Source organism: Bubalus bubalis, chromosome 22, assembly GCF_019923935.1.
Source record: "Bubalus bubalis isolate 160015118507 breed Murrah chromosome 22, NDDB_SH_1, whole genome shotgun sequence".
Classification (NCBI taxonomy): domain Eukaryota; kingdom Metazoa; phylum Chordata; class Mammalia; order Artiodactyla; family Bovidae; genus Bubalus; species Bubalus bubalis.
The window spans coordinates 11,933,567-11,952,876 of NC_059178.1; the positions used below are offsets into that span (position 1 = coordinate 11,933,567).

Sequence of the window (19,310 nt, forward strand, 5' to 3'; positions counted from 1 at the left end):
ACTTTTTGCCATTTACAGTGAGTCTTGTGTTTCTCTTTGGGTTGATTCTGTTTGGGACTCTCTTCTTTCTGGACTTGGATGTGTGTTTTCTTTCCCAGGTTACGGAAGGTTTGCAGCTATTATGTCTTCAAGCATGTTCTCAGTTCCTCCCTCTGTCCTGTCCCTCTGGGACCCCTGTACCATGAATATTAGTGTGCTTGATGTTGTCGCCGAGGTCTCTTACACTGTCCTCGTTTCTTTTCTTTTTCCTGTCCAGCATCGGTGATTTCCACTACTGTGTTCCAGCTTGCGGATCCATTCTCCTATATCATTTAGTTTACTACTGATTCTTTCTAGTATATTTTTAATTTCAGTCACTATATTCTTCATCTCTGTTTGTTCTCTATATTTTCTAACTCTTTGTTTAAATCTTCTAATTTCTTGCTCTGTGCATCAGTTCTCCTGAGTTCCTTGATCATCTTTATGATCCTTACCCTGAACTCCTCCTTGGGTAGATTGTGTATCTCTACTTCACTTGGTTATTTTTCTGGGCTTTTAAAAATCTTATTTCTTAATCTGGAACATGTTCTTCCGCTGCCTAATTTCACCTAAATTGCTGTTTTTTATTGTTTATTTTTATATATCTGGTAGGGTGGTAACTTTCCTGACCTCGGCTCTTTTGTAGCAGGCATCCTATGAATCCCAGCAGTGCGGCCCCTCTGGTGACCCTATGAAGGCTGAGTAGGACCCAGTTTGTTTACATGGATGTTGATGGATCTGGGTGGCTTCTAGTTTTTCTCTGTGAAAAGAAAGCTGCTATAAAATTTTATACACAAGTCTTTGTATGCACATATGCTTTCATTTCTCTTGGGTAAATATATAGAAGCGCAATGTCTGAATCATGGTAGATGTAAGTTTAACTTTTAAAGGAACTGCCAAATCATTTTCCAAAATGGTTATAACATTGATTTTCAAATATTAAGCCAAACTTGCATTCCTGAGATAAAACATACTTGACTGATGTGCATTTTCCTTTTTATATGTTGCTAAATTCAATTTGATAGTTTTGTTTAGAAATTTTATATCAGTGTTAATGGAAGATATTAATCTGTTGTTTTCCTGTAATGGTTTTGCCAGGTTTGGCTTCATGGTAATGCTTAGAATGAATTGGAAAGTAGTCCATTCTCTTCAATATTTTGAAAGAGCTTATAGAATTGGTACTTACTTCCTTAAATATTTGGTAACATTCACCTATGAAGTTATTTGGGCCTGGGGTTTTCTTTGTGGGGGTAGTTTTTAACTACACATTTAATTTCTTTAATAGATACAGTGATATCAAATGATCTGCTTAATTTTTTAAGATATAATTCACGTATCATAAAATGCACTATATAAGAATCCAGTGGTTTTCAGTACATTGGCAAGATTATATAAACATCATTACTACCTAATTCCAGAATGTTTTTGTCACCCCAACATAAAACCTCATTCTTATTGGAAGTCACACTCCATTTTTCCCCAACCTCTAGATCCTAACACAAATTTATTTTCTGTCTCTCTGAATTTGCTTATTTTGTGTATTTCATATAATATATTTGAAATGGACTCATATATAAATAAATGGACTCATACAGTATGTGGCCTTTTGTAACTGACTGCTTTCACTTAGTATTAACAGTTTCAAGATTCATCCTTATTATAGAATGCATCCTTTTTATGACCTAAATAGACAAAACAATCTTGAAAAAGAACAATGTTGTCAGACTCACACTCCTGATGTCAAAACTTATGACAAAAATCTCACATCTTATATAAAAGTTAACTCAAAATGCATCAAAGACCCAAATGTAAGAACTAAAACCATAAAACTTTTAAGGAATGATGGGTTAAATCTTCATGAACTTGGATTAGGCAATGGTTTCTTCATTTCGACACCAAAAGCAAGAGCAAGAAAAGAAAAAGTACATCAACTGGATATCATCAAAAAGAAACACTTTTGTGCTTCAAAGGGTAACACCAAGACAGTAAAAAGAATAACCCAAAAAATGGAAGAAATTTTTTTTTTTGCAAACTGTTTATATGATAAGAGACTTGCATCTAGAATATGTAAAGAACTTGTACAATTCTATAAAAAATTTTAAAATGGATGGGCAGAGGATATGAATAGACAGTCTCCCAAAGAAGATATACAAATGGCCAATAAACACATGAAAAGATACTCAACATCATCAGACATCAGGGAAATGGAAATCAAAACCACAATGACATGCCACTTCACACCCACTAGGATGGCTAGAATTAAACAAAAAAAATCTCAAGTGTGTGTGAATATTTAGAGAAATTGAACCCTCATACATTGCTGGTGAGAATGTAAAATAGTGCTGCCGTTTTGGAAAACATCCTGGTAATTCCTCCAACAGTACCATATGACCCAATAATTCAACTCCCATGTATATAATCCAAGAGAAAGGAAAACCTCTGTAAACACAAAAACTTGTACATGAATGTTCATAGCAGCATTAATCCAAAACCCCAAAGTGGAAACAGCTGACCTATCCATCAGTTAAGGAATAGATAAGCAAATGTTGTATATACAGTGGAATATAATTCAGCAGTAAAAAGAAAGGACGTACTAAAATCTTCCACCACGTGGATGAACCTTGAAAACACTAAGAAGTCAGTCACAAAGAATCACATATTGCATGATTCCATTTATGTGAAATGCCCAGAATAAGCAAATCTATAAAGAAAGTAGATTTCTTGCTTGCCAAGGATGGTGGGGAGGTGTGGAGACTTTGGGGGATGGTGACTAAGGTGGGTGAGATCTTTTAGGAATATGTCTGAGGACGTTTTAAAATTGATTCTGGTGCTACATGCATGACTCTGAATATGCTAAAAGCCAATGGATTGTAAACTTTAAATGGGTAAATTGTTTATTTCAGCCAAATTGTTTTTAAAAGAGTTTAAAGGCAAATATTCTACTGAAAAGTGATACCCTAGCTGGTAGCACTTTTCCAACTAGCTGAATGCTGGGGTAGCGAGCTCTGGTCCCTTGGTGGGAGCCTGTGTTCCCAAGAAGCAGGCCCTGGGCCTCAGTAAGTTTCCAGTGGGGAGAGATGGAAGAAGAGGGCCCGTGGGAGTGCTGGGGGACAGCAGGAGGCACGTGGGAAGGTGGGAAGAGACCCGCAGAGAGGAGGGCTGGCCAAGGACACAGGGACCGTCAGTTCCTGTCTGGTTCCCTGTCTGCTCACCGTGGGGTATGGAGAAGGTCACAGAACTGCTCTGTTTGCCTCGTGTCCTCTTGGGAAAGCAGAATCAAGTGCCCCCTGTCTTATGACTCTTCCCTCATCACGGAAGGCAGCAGGGGAGTTCTCGAGTTCTGAAGCTGAGCCCAGTTGCTTCAGCTGCTCCTGGTCCCTAGAGGCAGGCCTGGTCCACCACTGCTACTTATTAGCAGTAGGTCTTAGATGAACCTCTCAACCCCTGGGGCTCCCTAGTCCTCAGCTGTCAAGGAGAACAGTAAGTAATGTGATCTGCCTCCCTTAGAGGGTTGGTGGGAGGACCCAGAGTTATCAAGGACGGGAAAGAACTTCCAGGGCTCACTATTGTGAACTGTGGGAAAAGTTTCAGGTTCGGAATGACGATATTGGTCCCCTAGCTATAGTATCTATCACCTGTTTATTCTCTCATTAGCATCTGACCCACCCACCACATGCAAATTGGTTGGGGTCAGGAATAAGGGCAGCTGGTGACCACAGAGCAGAGCTCATATAAAAAGCCAAGACAACCAGACTTACAAGCTTAGTCTTCTGGCTACAGACTCCTCTGCCTTCATCACGCAATCTACAGACAACCTCCTTCCTCCAGGGTGCTGGCCTGTAGAGCCAGGCCAGGATGGTCACTCTGGGCTCACTCTCTTACACAGGGAATTGTGACTCCAAATCCAAAATAAACAGTGTAGGGATGTAAAATGGGAAATATTCATCTCCAAAAGATGAGTCCTGCAGATCGTAACTGTTTAACTGAGATTACCTCCAGGAGTACTCATGGTTTCTACAGATGGCAGCACTTCTGGGTAGCAGGTGCAAAGCAGAATAAAACCTTCACAGCCATACTCCAGAGGCCCCGACATCTTGGAAACCTACCGTCCAGGTCATCTGGGGACACAGGAGGGGCCAGCGTGGCCCAGCAGGGAGACTAAGGAACAGCTCCCCCGTGCCTGCTGTCAGAGGTGTGGTGGACAGCAGAGGGCCAACATGGTGTCATGGACAAGAGAAGGAAGCAGGAATGAGAGCTTGGGGCAGCTCGGGGACCAGGGCTTGGCTCTCGATTACTGCTCTGCGTGCCCAGATGTGGAGCTGCTGGCGGATGTCTAAAGGAGCATCTCTGGGGAGGCAGGGCTCTGCCTTCCAGGCTTTGTAGAGTGAGGTGTGCAGAGGTAGGGATTTGGGTGCTCATAGCAACCAGGATCCATGCTGATTGGTCATTACCAACGTCTATTTTGATTGGTTGGTCCCAAACCTTAGCAATTAAGTGTTTTGAATATCACTCTTAGTGTAAAGAAATTGCCCTGGTGGTTCAGACGGTAAAGCGTCTGTCTACAATGTGGGAGACCGGGGTTTGATCCCTGGGTTGGGAAGATCCATTGGAGAAGGAAATGGCAATCCACTCCAGCACTCTTGCCTGGAAAATCCCATGGATGGAGGAGCCTGATAGGCTACAGTCCATGGGGTCGCAAAGAGTTGGACATGACTGAGCAACTTCACTTTCACTTTCTTAGTGTATAACCTCCATACTAAAATCACTTTGGCTAAATGGCCAAAGTGTCAAAAACTAAGGCAGGCGGCTCCCTATTCTGATCCCTCTTTGGGTTAAATACACTTCCCCCAGTGCACTGCTTCCTAATCCATCCATTTGGACAAGTTCGTTCAAATAAAGGCTTTCTGAACCTTTCCTCTTCTTCACTCCTTCAATTTGTATCTTAGAAGAGAAAATGAAACACGGTCAACTGTCTCAATAAAATTTACTGTTAGTGAAACTGGACAGGACTCTGGGGGGTTCCTGGGAGTGGAAGCCATTCTGTGTCCCCCATTTCTTATTTGTGGGAAATAGGCTTCAGCCTCCATGACCTTCTTAGAGTTCTAGAGGGCAGGTTCAAAGAGTTGCTAATAGGGATGGGAGGGGACGCAGAGACAAGAAAGTTGCATCAGGAAACAACAGTGCAGGCTTGGGGCAGGGGCCCGGTTCTGCCTCAAAGGATACACATGGTACCTTTGAACTCGTCTACAGAACTGAAACTTCCAACAAGTGGGAGATGTTAACTTGATGAAGCATTCTTCATTCCAGAAAGAAGGTCACAGTTTGATAACCTCAAGAACCAGAGACGCTTATCAGGAGACCACCTGAGGTCAGATTAAAGAAATGCAGTGAAAGTCAAAGTCGCTCAGTCCTGTCTGACTCTCTGCGACCCCATGGAGTGTAGCCTGCCAGGCTCCTCTGTCCATGGAATTCTCCAGGCAAGAATACTGGAGTGGGTGGCCGTTCCCTTTTGCAGGGGATCTTCCCAACCCAGGTCTCCTGTATTGCATGTGGATTCTTTACCATCTGAGCCACCAGACCCCACACAAACCCTGATCCTTATTAGCAACCTCCTCCCACCCCCATCCACTGCTATAAAACTCCTCACCAAATACCCCCCAGCCTGGGACTGGGTTTGATTTGAGATTTGAGAGCATGAGCCTGCATGTCGCCCTTGGCCTGGCAAAGCAATAAAGCTTTTCTACTTCACCTAAAACTCTGAGAATCGATTCGGCACTGGTGCACAGAGGCTGAGTTTTGGCATCATTAGTGGTCAAATTTCAGGTATCAGAATTCCCTCCAATGGTGATTCATAATCATAGTAAAAAAAAAAAAAAGCCACTGTTTACTGAGTCCTTCCAAGATAGCTGACACACACATTACATGCATCATGTTCTCGACTCTTACACGGCCCTGAGAAGTAGAATCGATCATGAGAGGATGGAGCCAGCCATCAGAGGCTTGTGAGGAAGGTGAAGTAATTTGCTCAGGATTCCATGGCAGCAGTTAGCATCTGGCCATCCTGCCTCTGAGGGGAGCAGTTCTGCTTCCCAGGGGATGGCACACCCAGAAGAGCCTGCCCCACGTTCCCGTGGAGCCAGTGGCCAAAGCACAGCTGCCACCCTGGGTGGGGAGGTAAGATTTACATGCTCGACAGCACGGGCACCTCCAGACAGAATGCAGACAAGGGTCAGCATGTCCAGCCTCCTGGGCCAGATGCCACGGTGCTTGACCCGGCTCTCTCAGAGGCCAAATGATCTGAGTTTACCTATTTTTGCAATAAACATGTTTTTGCAAGCTTACTCGTCCCACCCAGCAAACAAACTTCCCCAGCTTCCTACCTGAAGAGATCACTGGGACAAAATTATATATGTTCAGGCTTTCCTGGTGACTCGGTGGTAAAGAATCTGTCTGCCAATGCAGGAGACACAGGTTCGATCCCTGGTCTGGGAAGATCCCACATGCTGCAGAGCAACTAAGCTCGTGCGCCACAGCCACTAAGCCTGGGCTCTAGAGCCTGGGAGCTGCCACTGCTGAGCCCTTGCACCACAATTACAGAGGCCCGCAGGCTCTAGACCCCATGCTCCACGACGAGAGAAGCCACTGCAGTGAGAAGCCTGCATGCTGCAACTCTCCCTGTTGCAGTGAGCCCCTGCTCACTGCTGCTGCTGCTGCTGAGTCGCTTCAGTCGTGTCTGACTCTCTGCGACCCCATAGACGGCAGCCCACCAGGCTCCCCCATCCCTGGGATTCTCCAGGCAAGAATACTGGAGTGGGTTGCCATTTTCTTCTCCACCCTGCTCACTGCAACTGGAAAAAAGCCCTCGCAGCAATGAAGACCCAGCATAGCCACAAATAAAGTATTTTTTTAAAGTGTGCATGTTTACATTGTACTTTTGGAATGACTGGGGAAAAAAAAAACACCATGTATAGTCCAGTCATTAGCACTTTGGAGTTTTTACTTCTCATCTGTTTTTTATATATCATTCGTCTCTCCTTGTTTTAAACTCTTATGATCATACCATCCATCCAATGCTGTATCTTCCTTTTTAAACCTAATCCTTATTACATATACAGTTTCTATGTTATTCTAAACTCTTCAAAATCACCATTGAAAATGGTTGTATATCTTTCTATTTAGTGGATGGACATAGTGTACTTAATCATGCTTTAAGCTCCAACATAAATTTGTTAAGTTTAAATTTTCATGTCTCAGGTTTTCTTTAAGTAAAGAGGTACTGTTTGCCAAGATCTGAGTTCCATGTATCTAGGAATCATAGTTGGTTTCACAGCTTGAATTGGGATTTTTTACTTGGGGATGAATTTAAAACTGTACTGAGGTAGAATGAGAGGATACTATAGACAATGTCCCTGAATCTCAACAAAGCATTTAGCTCAATCTCTCAGGACATCTTTGTGGACGATGAAGAAACATGGGTCAGACCACTATAAAATGATGTAAATTTACAAGTGGTTGGACAGCTAAACCCAAAGAATTCTGGCTTAGGGTCACTGTCACCCTGGAAGGAAGTAGCTGGTGGCCATGACACTAAGCCTTTCACCTAATCTCTTCACACATTTTAAAATCAGTGATATGGGTGAAGTCATAGAAAATTGGCTTGTGAATTATGAAGCTGTATGGGATAAGATTATGTGATAGAGCAAAGAGCCAAAAGACCTTGTCAGGCTGAAATATTTGCTGGAAGCCAAGAAGAGAGAGAAGGGAGAAAGGCAAAGTTTTGTACTTGGGCTAAAAATCAATAATATAAATGTGAATAAACAAACAAACAAACATACATGTCGCTCAGTCGTGTCCGACTCTTTGCGACCCCATGGACTGTAGCCTACCAGGCTCCTCCGTCCATGGGATTTTCCAGGCAAGAGTACTGGAGTGGGGTGCCATTGCCTTCTCCAGGGGATCTTCCCCACCCAGGGATCAAACCTGGGTCTCCCACATTGCAGGCAGACGCTTTACCCTCTAAGCCACCAGGGAAGCCCATGAATGTGAATAGGGAATACCAAACTTATTAGAAGTTAGTTGGCTACAACCTCAATATGAGCCAATAGAGTGACATGGCTGCCCCGCAGAATATCAGCACAAATACACTGATTACACTAAAGCCTTTGACTGTGTGGATCACAGCAAACTGTGGACAATTCTTAAAGAGAGGGGGATACCAGACCATCTTAGCTGCCTCCTGAGAAACGTGTATGGAAGTCAAGAGCAACAGTTAGAACTGGACATGGAATAATGGACTGGTTCAAAACTGGGAAAGGAGTACGGCAAGGCTGTATATTGTCACCCTGCTTATTTAGCTTATATGCAGAGTACATCATGCGAAAATCCAGGTTGGAAGAAGCACAAGCTGGAATCAAGATTGCTGGGAGAAATATCAATAAACTCAGATATGCAGATGACACCACTCTAATGGCAGAAAGAGAAGAGGAGCTAAGGAGCCTCTTGGTGAAGGTGAAAGAGGAGAATGAAGAAGCTGGCTTAAAACTTGACATTCAGAAAACTAAGATCATGGCATCCAGTCCCCTCACTTCATGGCAAATAGATGGGGAAACAATGGAAGCAGTGACAGACTTCATTTATTTTGCTCCAAAATCACTGCAGATGGTGATGGTAGCCATGAAATTAAAAGACACTGGCTCCTTAGAAGAAAAGCTATGACCAACCTAGACACCATATGAAAAAGCAGAGACATCACTTTGTCAACAAAGGTCCATCTAGTCAAAGCTATGGTTTTTCCAGTAGTCATGTACAGATGTTAGAGTTGGACCATAAAGAAGGCTGAGCACCGAAGAATTGATGCTTTCAAAGTGTGGTGTTGGAGAAGACTCTTGAGAGTCCCTTGGACTGCAAGGAGATCCAACCAGTCCATCCTAAAGGAAATCAGTCCTGAATAATCATTGGAAGGACTGATGCTGAAGCTCCAGTACTTTGGCCACCTGATGCGAAGAGCTGACTCATTGGAAAAGACCCTGATGCTGGGAAAGATTGAAGCTGGGAGGAGAAGGGTTGGATGGCATCACTGACTCAATGGACATGAATTTGAGCCAACTCCAGGAGATGGTGAAGGACAGGGAAATGTGGCATGCTGCAGTCCATGTGGTCGCAGAGTCAGACACGACTGAGTGACTGAACAGCAACAACAAAATACCAACAACATGAACGGAGAGTCATTTATGGAGCAAAGATGTCATGTTCCCACTGACTTCACAAGGTATCTGTTCTGGAAGATTTTAGGAAAGGGTGTGACAAGTAGGTCAGTCAGTGAAAGGACAGTTGGAATATATGACCTTTGGAAACACTGTCATCTAAATAGCCAACAAGGCAGTATGCTCAGTGGATAAAGCATGACCTCTGAAGGCACCATGAGGTGGTTATTCTATTAGGCTTTGAAACTTTGAAACCCAACTCTGCCATTTACTAGCTCGGGGACCTGGCATAAGTTACTGTCTGTGCCTCAGCGTATTCATCTGATGAATGAGATAGATACACTTTCCTAAGGGCCCTACTATCTACTGGGGTAGAGGCATCATAAACATTTTAGATAAATAATCACAATGGCATGGGGTTAACTGTTATGGACAACCAGAGGAAGGTGTGATTAACTCCCTGGAGAGCTGGGTGAAGCTTTACAGAATTGGGGCTTTTGAGTGGAGTTTGCAGGGATAATTAGGGGTGTATGTGGGAGCAGAGGGAACAGTGTTGGGGACTAGACCTGTCACCAAGTATTTTCCAGCAAATGCTGAGAAGTCAGTGATACAGCGCTAGATGATTGGGTGGCAGCAAATGAAGCTACAGATAAAGGTGGTTCTCTCCCAGCTCCAAGTGTAGTGCTGATCGAGAAGCTACCATGAACGTGAGGGTAAACATAGCAATCTGATGCTCCCCTTGAGCCTTCTGTTTCTCTACTGCTGTCTTCTCAATAGACTACCACGGTAAAGGATGAAGAAAGAAATGACGTTTCAGGAGAAAATGAAAAAGGATTTGATCCAATTTTCTAATCCTCCTTCTTCAGTATAAACACAGGAATATCTGCCTATAGAATAAGACAGTGTGTGATGTTCCTGAGACATTTATAACCTTGGAATCCCTAAGTAGAGAGACTGGAGTCAGTACAGGAGCAATTGGGATCCTTCCCACCAAGACTGAAGGGACAGAAGATGCTATCTGGAAGGAGTTCCCTTCCCAGCACATCTCCTAGGCAAAAATGATGGAGGAACACGTTATTCAACACTGATCTCCCAGACTCTCCATTTCATTACATTTAATAATATTCATTAAGCATGCTACAGGGATGTAGATATAAGTCATCAACACTTCCTCCGAGGTGCTTGTGTGCTAGCTTTAAAAGATTCACAGCCACACAGAGCCTTACATCATTAAATGTTAGGGCTGGCCATTTCTAATCACGATGGAGTAACCAGTGCTGGATTTGCCCTCCTGCTGAAATCGAGTATAAAACAAATATACACAGCAGTTTTTAGGGATTCAACAATAGAGTCCCTTGGACTGCAAGGAGATCCAACCAGTCCGTCCTAAAGGAAATTAGTCCTGAATATTCATTGGAAGGACTGATGCTGAAGGGGAAACTCCAATACTTTGACCACCTGATGGGAAGAACTGACTCACTGGAAAAGACCCTGATGCTGGGAAAGACTGAAGGCAGGAGGAGAAGGGGACGACAGAGGATGAGATGGTTGGATGGCATCACCTACTCAATGGACATGAGTTTGAGTAAACTCCGGGAGTTGGCGATGGACAGGGAGGCCTGGCGTGCTGCAGTCCATGGGGTCTCACAGAGTTGGACTCGACTGAGTGACTGAACTGAATAGGCTGTACAGGATCCCTGAAAGAAGGGAAAGAAACACATCAGGTGAGCTTCGTGTTCACCTGGCACTCTGCCTGAGTAGATTTCCAACCACCACACAGGAAGGTGGAATAAAGCAGGGTACAGTTGTCCTACTGAGTTGAGGAATTAGAGCCTGGAGTCTGCAGCTAAAGAAGCACTGGAGCCCGTGGGGCAGGATACTGGAGAGGAAGGAGCTTCATAGGGTACATGCTCAGGAGTTTGTAGAGGGGGGAGATCCCCCAGAGATCTTTGGCTGAAGGCTGGTCTGCCCATACACAGGGTGAGATCTAGCAAAGAGTAGTTACTTTGGAACTTACAGCAGAACGCGGATAGTAGAAGTTGCAGAAACCCTGGACACATAGGCGTTTCAATCTAGCCAGAGGGGGAAACTCCTTATTCACATTCCAGACATTCAAGTGAGACAACAGCAAGGTCATACCACAGGAGTAAGGATCACATTCTGGAGTCAGGTCCACGCTAGGCCTGCCCTGTCGAAGCATGAACCCAAGCCTCAGTGGGATCAAGGATCCCGTAATTCACTACGGGTGAATTAACTCCCCGTCAGAACAAAATGCAACACTTATTAAAGGAAGACAGTATAATTCAAGCTCCTTTCAGGGTAGCAACTGTAATATCCACAAACAATCAAAAATTACTAGAAATGCGGAGGAGCAGGAAAAGTGACCCAAATTCAAGGAAAACAATAGGAAACAGATGCCGAGATGTCCCCGATGTTCAAATTAGTAAAGACTTTAAAGCAGGTATTATATGTTCAAGAACGTAAAGAAAATATGATCTCAGTGAGTGAAAAGATGGGGAAATCTCAGTATATAAGTGGAAACTATGAAAAAGAAGCAAATAGAAATTGTAGGAAAGTACAGCATCCAAAATGAAAACTTCATCCAATGAGCTTAACAGCAAATTAAAGATGGCAGAAGAAAAGGTCAAGGAAGTTGAAGACAGAACCATAGATATTATCCATTCTGAAAAAGAGGAAAAAGATCGGAGGACAAACTTTTGCGACATACCAAGCTCAGTAACACACATATAATCAGAGCCCGGAAGGAGAAGAGAAAATGGGGACAGGAAAAAAAATGATTGCCGAAAACATCCCAAATTTGGTGGGGGAAAATACACATATCTGAGAAGTTCAATGAATTATCTAAATGGGATAAGTACAAAGAAAACCATACCTGGGCACACCACAATCAAGCTTCTGGAAGTTAAAGATCAAGAAAGAATCTTGAAAGCAGTTAAGAGAGAAAAATACATTACATATGGAGGAACAATGATCCATATGAAGACCTTCTCTTGAGAAACATTAGGGATAGGAAATAAAGCATGGACATTTTCAAGTACTGAAAGAGAAAAATACAGATTCAGAGCTTTCTGTCCTGGGAAAACAAACTTTTTAAATGAGAGAGAAATAAAGACACTTTCTAGATAAAAGAATTTGTCCCCAGAAAGCCTGAACTACATAAAATACTGGCCACTCTCTAGCATTCCTAGCAAGAAGGCTGACTTCCTGCTTCTTGAATTCTCCTAGAGCTTTGGAGCTCACCGTAGGAGAGGGCAGCTCTGATTGTGAGTAGGTGAGTGAGTAGGCAGGTGTTGACAGGAAGGAGGGAGGTGGTGATCTCTCTGCGCTATTTAATCAACCATTCACCCCCCAGTGGACAACCAGACCCAGGTGTATGGGAAGGACGATCTTGGACATTCAGAGAAAGGCAGAAAAGGATGACAGGTACGCACTGGTACAGTTAGGCCAGCTGTCAGTAACGAAATACCTGCAGATTGGCCGGGAAGTAGCCGCTGCTCCGAGCCCGGTTCCCTCGCTCATCACCTTGGCCTCATTCCCAGATACTCCCAGACATCCCTATGATGGAGCAATGAAGGATCAACTTACGGCAAGCAGGGCACCTCCAGGGCTCTGCCAGCTTCCTTTCGAATTGGTTGGTGCCTGGGCCATGCCAGTTATTAAAGGTTTACAATATCACCACTGGAGCTAAGTGGGGTTGCTTCTCTGTGTGTAGGGCTCTGGCAGTGGGTAGAGAAGGACCCCAGGAGGCCTAGGGACAGAATGAAGACTCTGCTCCTGGAGCCGGGGGCGGGGAGGGGGGGTGTGCAGTAGGAACCAGGGAAGCTCTGAAAGCTACCAAAATGAACTTTCCCAGGTCAGCCTGAGGTTTCAGGGACACTTGACTCTAGAACAACCTCTGTTCTAATCCCCTACGTCATAGTTTTCCATTTTAAAATGAGATATTTCATAGCCTTTTAAATAAATCTTTTCACCTCCACTGATTGAGAATAATGTTCTTAGCAGCTTAAGAACTTCTAGCTGGGCCCCCAGCAAGTTGTCCTTCAATGAGTCCACTTTCTCATGAAACCTTGGACCTCAGGAGTGGCTGGGCCCCTCCCAGTGCCTGCACTGTGCACCCCGGTCCTTTTCTGGGATGCCAGGCAAGCCCCTCCTCCCTTCCTGCGCCTACATATCTGCATCTTCAAGGTGGAGGCCATGCAAAATAAAGGCACACAGAACAAACAGACAGTCTCTTGATCAGCGACAAAGACTCTATTTCAGCCACAGAAATGGACATTTCTCCTCCTAGGTTCAGGTTCAAAGGAATCCGTGTGTCTGCCTAGGCAGGCAGGGGAGGGTTATCTTGGCCTAGACAGACAAGAAGCCGTCAAAGGCAGGCAGAGTGGCCCAGAGGAGGAGGAGGTGTGGTGGATCAACACAATCTCACCAGCAAAAACACAGCTAATCAAAGCTCTGTGCACAGCCTTTGGAAGCTGCCTGATACATTTTCCATCATGTACCTCTTTGCCTCCTTTGGGACCTTGAACCACAAGTCTTAACAAACTGCAGTAATTTGCTGAGCCCTCAATCAGTCTCGCTGAACTGTGAAAGCAATGTCTTGTCTTTAAATAACATCTAGTGAGGTAGTTTACACCAGGATAAAAAGCATATTTTCTAAAATCATTTCTCGTATCACCTTGTTGTTTTTTTGCAAGTCTGTCTGACTCTTTGCGACCCTATGGACTGTAGCCAGACAGGCTCCTCTGTCCATGGGATTTTCCAGGAAAGAATACTGGAGTGTCATACCACTTCCTTCTCTAGGGGATCTTCCCGACCCAAGGATCAAACCCATGTCTCCTGCTTGGCAGGCAGATTCTTTACCACTGAGCCACCTGGGAAGCCCCAGAATCACCTAACTCTTGTTAAAGTCAAACCTAAACAGAACCAGCACTCCTGATGGACTGTGTTTGTGCAGTTTTCCACCAAGCTCAAGGAATGGTGGACCAGGCGGTTTCCAAGTGATGTGACTAAAGCCTTAAAAGTCATCCCGCCTAAAACCATCTTCATAATTCCCCATTACAGTGCCTGATATCACCACCATTAAGTACCCCTTTTGATTAAGGTACCTACTTCAAACACACCTGTGTTACCAGGGAGGTATTCTTAGCCTTCTTCATTAAGCTCAAGTTTGAGAACCTCAACTGCACGCATCAGCAGATACACGAGGAGTGTCCACTTTCTGGGGACTTCCTTGGTGGTCCAGTGGTTAAAAATCCACCTTGCAATGGAGGGGACATGGGTTCGATCCCTGGTTGGGGAAATAAGATCATACGTGCCTTGGAGCAACTAAGCTCTCACATCACAACTACTGAGCTCATGAGCTCAACTAGAGAGTTGGTGCAGCACAACAAAAGACCCCACATGACGCAACAACGATCCCGCGCCCCAACCGAGACTCGACGTAACCAAATAAATAGCAAGTATTCAAGAAAAAACTAAAAGGAACGCTCACAAAATAAAAGTAGCTTGCTCACAGACAAGCTACTCCACATCTTCAGATCAGTGATGCTTAACAGTTCACCCGCATGAGAATCACCTGGAGGCATGTTGAACCTCAGCTTGCTGGGCCCCCACGCTGAGTTTCTGATTCAGTAGGTCTGAGATGGGAACCAAGAACCTGCATCTCTAACAAGTGCCCAGGTAAGGCTGATGCTGCTGGTCCAGAGCCACGCTTTGAGGATGATGGTACTAGTTGATTTCTAAGGAAATCTTCATGAGATGCAGAGGCAGAGTGTGAGAGCATTCCGATCATGAATTATAAGGTAAGAAGATGGACGATTCTGAAGTATTGGGTTGGCCAGAAAGCCCAAGTTTTTCCATAACATCCTATGGAACTGTCTGGATCTTAAGAACCTTCTGGCCAACCCAATAGGAAGGGGTCAGGACCCAAAGGCAGGCCAGCCTGGCAGAAAACTTGGACTTGCTTGAATGATCCACCAAGATACATGCTATGGGCCTCTTCCTCTTGCTTTCTTTCCTTTGCAGTTTTCTCTGCTTACCGCTCCCAGGAAAGGCAGGTCTGCTGGCAGCCCTCGGCAAGGACAAAAGATGGTTCCCTCTCCCAGGCCCCTGCCTGGAGGAACATGTTCACACAGCTAATCAGGCTGTCAGCGCCCTGTTCAGCCTTCAGCACCCTCTCCTGGGGGCTCCTGACATTTCTCAGAATTTACACAGAACTTAGTGAAGTCTTAAACTACATTTTTTCCCTCTTTTGAGCTCATCTACTCCCTCAATAGGATAAATTCAAAGGGAAACATGCTCTTCCAGCTGCCTCCTCTTGACACACACAAGGAACTAATTAGCAGGCCTGCCGAGGAGGCGGGCAGAAAAGGGTTCATGACAAGAACACAGGCCGGCAGCCGCCCTCAGGAGGTGGGGCCTCCTGGCTTGCCCTTCGGCCATCACGTCAGGTTGTTCAGTGGCTCAGTCATGTCTGACTCTTTGCCACCCCGTGGACTGCAGCACGCCAGGCCCCCCTGTCTGTGGGTCCATATGTCGGTGGAGGGGAAACTGACATCGGGTGTCTGCCTGGTGTTACCATAGCATCTACTGGGCAAGCGGTTGTTAGTGATTTAGCCTTTCGCGCATCAGGAAAGCCTTTGACATCCCTGCTTTCACTGATGCTGACAAGGATCCTATGAAATAAGCAGAAGGGGAATGATGGCCCCATTTGACAGATCAGACAGTTGAGAAGGAGCTCAGAAAAAAACAGTGGACATGGTACTCTAGGCTCAGCCAATACTTGTGTGGTCTTAAACAGATCTCTTTCCTAGACCTCAGTATTTCCATTTGTGAGATGGAAAAATGGACCAGGTGATTGGGAGGTCTCCTTATAGATCTCTTATTCTGGGAATGACCTACACAAGGTAAAGGAATTGAGGTCACATGGTGAATGACACAGAGAAACCAGGGGTCCCCCATGCCATGTCTGATGAATGAGAGCCACCAGAGTACCCCTATTGCTACCCACTGCCACATTCTACCGTCAGTGTGGGTCAACCAGGGCCTCTAGTTGCCCTCTGCCTTGCAAAATCAAAGATCCTTGGGGTGGTGTGGGAGGGGTCACATGCCCATAATGTTTGCTGACTGTAACTTGATGCTCCAAAGCTGTCAGATACCCATTAGAGAAGAGAAGGCCTTTTCCTCCATGAGGCAAACACAATAGACACCTTCCCTGGGCCAGGCCCTGTGCTAGACGAGGAGGGATGTGGACAGGAAGGAGACTTGCTGTCCACTCAGGACAAAGTTACAATGAGGACAAGGAGGACCAGCTGCTGCTTCCATGTCCAGCTCCTCTCCCACCCCCTACCCCGCCATTGGATCACAAAGCCTGTCCCTGACCCTGGGCTGTAACCCACACAAAGGCACTGGGTGCAGCCCAAATGCGCATGAGCTTCTTCAGGGCAAGCGTAGGATCCTTGAAGCTTTCAGAGGGGTCAAGTTTAGAGCCGCTCACATGAAAGCAATTGTCCTCCAAACACACCGGGGAGACCAGGTGCCTACTTCTGACTTCCGTTGGCTGGAAGAATGCCATGCTCTCTCTCTGAGAGTCAAACCTTCTAAGCACATGGAATCAATGACCCCAGCTAGCTTGACATCTGCAACGTGCTGGCCCATGGCAATTCTTCCGTTTGTCCACGACAGTCATCACAATCACCTGGGCCATGTCTCGGGTACAGGATTAGACTCCCTGGAAGAAACTGATATGAACGTGATACAGCCGTCAAGAACCACGGAGCTCTTAGCCTAAGAGAACACAGAAGACAGTGGCAGAAATACCATAAATCAGTCAATGGTGGGTGCTAGAAGATCCAGGTTATGGGCGGCAGGGAATTCAAAGGAAGCAAAGACCCAGACAGCCTCCATGGAGGAAATGGTGCATGGAAAGACCATTCATCAAGATGCTAGAAGGCCAAATTCTTGTGTCCCTTCTGCTGCAGTCAGCCAAGTAATCTTGAGAAAGCCAGTTCTCTCCATCTTAAAATGGACCATTTGCCCAAAGTGCCTCACGGCATTATGAGAATTAAATGAGAACTGATTTAAATGCAATCAGATAAAGGCACCGAATATAAAGCTTTCGTCATCACTTGGGGAAGAGTAGGGAGGAAGCTAAAAGCAGAGAGCATACGAGGGAGGAGGCCAACGGGGGTGGGGACGCCTGCCAAACCCAGGGCTGATGTCAGCTCCTACTGGGCCTGTCACTGGCTCCATGATTTTTTTTTTTCTTTTAAACCTCCCACAGTTAATTTTATTGAAAAGAGCCCACGGAAGAGTAAGTCAGAGCATCTAAATTCCTCTGCATCAGGAAAATGAAAGTCCCGACCAGAGAGACGGTGGCTTCCCACCCCTGAGGGACAGGCGCATGGCCAGCGTTGGTGATCAGTGAACCTGAGGCTCCTCCGTAGTTCCCAGCATAGCTCCCAGGCCTCGTGTACTCAGCCAGCACTCTGAACAGGGCAGAGTGGAGTGGGGGTGGGGGGGGGTTCCTTACTACTTTCTAAGGGGCTTTGCTTTTATGTTCCATTTTGATTCATAACCACAAGCTAGGGGGGCAGGCAAGGCACATACGATCACCCTTATCAAAGATGGGGAAATAGAGGCTCCCGGGGGTGACTGTGTCCCAGGCAGCATCCCCAGAGGGGAGCCCGGGTCTCAGTCTCCATCACAGCATCACCTCCTCACACCTCCTTAGGAATCACTGCCACAGACACTGCTTGCCCCAACAACCCCCTGCCCTCATTTTCCTGAAAGCCCCCACCACGTGCTGTTCTGTGCCTGTTCCCATAATAGCACTTCACTTGCATCGAAGAAAAGCTCCTTTTATTATTTCCAAACATCCTGGTTTATTCCAATTCAGAAAGTGGTTTTGTGCATCCCAGAAATAACAGTGTCACGGATTCTCTGGTCCTTTTACCAAATAAGGGCAGATTTGGGTTAAAACCTTCGGTTCAATTGTTTGGAATCACTGCTCCTTTGAAAAAAAGAGAACCAGCACAGGGAATTAGGAAGACAGAAGGACATGGGATTTTTTTTTTTTTTTTACCGTGGACATTCCTTCCTACAGACTCGGCTGTCAGGTTTGACAGATGGCCTGGCTGCAGGAGTGGGGACAGAGGGCAAGCTCGTGGTTCAGGCGGCACCAGGCAACGAGAGCCAGCTGGGCTGATTCGAGGTCTGAAATCTGAGCTGGATCCCAGGTTCCAGCCAGGGAAGGTGGGACAGGGAGCTCTGCCCCCCAGTCCCCCACCCCCACCCCACTGCCGCTGCGCCAGGCAGGTCAGCACCTTTTCTCAGTGTCTGTGACCTGGCTGGAGGCAGATAGGGTGGCAAGGGAGAGCAGAGGAACGGGGCCTAGAGAGAAGGCCGGAACACATTCAAGGTCAGAGATGCCCTCCCCACTCATTGCCCGCCCCAGCCCTGTGGCTGGTAACAGGTTATGATGCACCCACCTCCTGAGGAATGCACTTATTCTCTTGGGTTGGCCAGAAACTTCATTCAGGTGTTTTTGCAAATCGGGACGAACTTTTTGGCTAATCCAGTAGTAAAAATTCATGATCCACAAGTTTTGGCAGGAGGCCAGAAGTCACAGCCACCCCACAGCTCTGTTGAGGGGTGCCTGCCTGAGATGCTCAGAGGCTCCCCTAAAGTCAGAGGAACTGGGGTAAGGAGAACAGAACTTCAGAGAACTCCTAGCTCCTGAAGGGCCCAGTGGATAAGGTAAGAAGAAGTCAGGGGCCTTGAGAACGAGTGTCAGTGTGGCCGGGGCAGCTCTGATCTCTGCAGCTGCTGGTGTGTTTAGCTGACCACCATGTGGGGTCTCAGTACCAACGGGACCCTGTGGCTTCAACATCACACTGCGGGCCCAGGGCATCACGGGACCTGGGAGAGCTGAGCCCCTAGCTGGATAAGGTACGCTGAGAATGAGTTTATCAGATTCACCGTTTGTGCCTCTGTCCACAGAGAGAATGGAACACAGAGTGGGGCAACTCTGATGGAAGGAGGAGGCAAGATGAGCCAGAGAGTAAGACT

General features: G+C 45.9%; 1 protein-coding gene across 4 annotated transcripts in view; it reads right to left on the reverse strand.

Moving 5' to 3' along the window:
- MAPK4 (mitogen-activated protein kinase 4) overlaps nucleotides 1-19,310 on the reverse strand; it is a 168,030-nt gene that overhangs the window by 39,811 nt on the left and 108,909 nt on the right. The gene's annotated exons all lie outside the window — the stretch shown is intronic.